We start from the raw sequence: 2184 nt of genomic DNA, 5'->3' as shown, positions 1-2184 counted from the left end.
ACAGTAGTGTTCAGAATAATAGTAGTGCTATGTGACTAAAAAGATTAATCCAGGTTTTGAGTATATTTCTTATTGTTACATGGGAAACAAGGTACCAGTAGATTCTCACAAATCCAACAAGACCAAGCATTCATGATATGCACACTCTTAAGGCTATGAAATTGGGCTATTGGTAAAAAAAAAAAAAAAAAAAGTAGAAAAGGGGGTGTTCACAATAATAGTAGTGTGGCATTCAGTCAGTGAGTTTGTCAATTTTGTGTAACAAACTGGTGTGAATCAGGTGTCCCCTATTTAAGGATGATGCCAGCACCTGTTGAACATGCTTTTCTCTTTGAAAGCCTGAGGAAAATGGGACGTTCAAGACACTGTTCAGAAAAACAGCGTAGTTTGAATAAAAAGTTGATTGGAGAGGGGAAAATTTATACGCAGGTGCAAAAAATTATAGGCTGTTCATCTACAATGATCTCCAATGCTTTAACATGGACAAAAAAAAAAAAAAGAAAAACAGAGACGGGTGGAAGAAAATGGAAAACAACCATCAAAATGGATAGAAGAATAACCAGAATGGCAAAGGCTCACCCACTGATCAGCTCCAGGATGATCAAAGACAGTCTGGAGTTACCTGTAAGTGCTGTGACAGTTAGAAGACACCTGTTTGAAGCTAATTTGCAAGAATCCCCCACAAAGTCCCTCTGTTAAAAAAAAAAAAAAAAAAGACGTGCAGAAGAGGTTACAATTTGCCAAAGTATATGTACTGTATATGTTGCGGACATGAAAGAGCGAAGCTCTTCAGCATCTCACCATGTCATTTCCGGTTTGCGGCTTCGTCTACCATCAGTTTGTGGCTTTTTACGACAATGTTGTTCAGTTTGTGGCTTTTTCCTCCACTGGGCAGATTTTTTGTGCCATTTCCGGTTTGTGCCTTCGTCTACCATAGAGCCAGCTTCGCGCTTAATAATAATAATAATCCCAAATTCGCACCTGGATCCCAGTCATTACCAGCACTTAATGGTGTTCTTCCTCGTGGTAACCTTAATTATTCCATCGCATTTCTTAGAGATTGGTTGAAAACATTTTACAAAGTATTGTAAACAAACAAACAGAAAAGCAACAGCAATCACAGAACCTCCTTGGCGAAGTTGGTAGTTTACAACCATTCCACCTGCTCGGATGATCCATGTGTCAAGTTTGGGTGTTTGTTCAATGCATTGAATGGAACCAAGGACAAACATACACCCAAATAGGGTTGAATACTTAAAGTACACCCAATCTGTCAGCATGGCTAATGATCACAGCAAATGCAAGTGTATGGATTTCAATATAACTTTATTGAATTATTCATCCAGTATTGTAAAAAAAAAAACAAAAAAAAAAACAATAAAACCATACAACCTTGTTTGACGAGGTCATAATACACTCATGCAACACTGATAGAGGATACAGAATGAGACAGTTACTACAGGAGGGACAATGAGAAATGGTGGTAGTGTGGCCAATCCCAGACAGTCTGAAGGTAGACAAGGTTATAGAATGCCTCCTCCCACAAGGGAGCAGACGTTACTGTGTTGGCTAATAACATATTGCAGTGTAAGATCAGCAGACAGGTCGTCTGTCATGGCATACAAGGAAGCCAGACAGGCTCTCTTGGAAACTCAGACACATAATGAGACATCAGGCCAAAAAAAAAAAACAAAAACAATTGAAGATCATATATCGGTGGGTTTACAGGAGCAAATACTATACAAAATACATTAACAAACATTATTTTTGCTGGCGTCCGAATCTTTATCCCATTTTAGCTTCTTTCATCCTCTGTCACTTGTTCTTTCGCGCAAACACGCAGTTAACACGGAGTTAACCAAGCACAGCGTATAATTAAACAAACAAAAAAGAGAGGGATGAAACATCTGAAGGAGAAGAGACTCCAAATGATTACACATTCACTCCACTTCCTTCCCCTTCGCTACACACATAACCACCAATTACAGGAGAAGAGAGGAGGACGAGGACAAGTGAAGCAGCCAGAAGTCTATTTGTGTATCTCTCGATCTCTCTTTTCTCTTTTCCTCTGAAGCCTCACAGCACCAGGAGGCGAGGAAGAGAGGAGAAAATACAAGTGGAAAAACAAGAACTATATATATATATATATATATATATATATATATATATATATATATATATATA

The sequence above is a fragment of the Thalassophryne amazonica genome, chromosome 12 (assembly GCF_902500255.1).
Source record: "Thalassophryne amazonica chromosome 12, fThaAma1.1, whole genome shotgun sequence".
NCBI classification, from domain to species: Eukaryota; Metazoa; Chordata; class Actinopteri; order Batrachoidiformes; family Batrachoididae; genus Thalassophryne; species Thalassophryne amazonica.
This window is presented reverse-complemented; position numbering follows the sequence as displayed.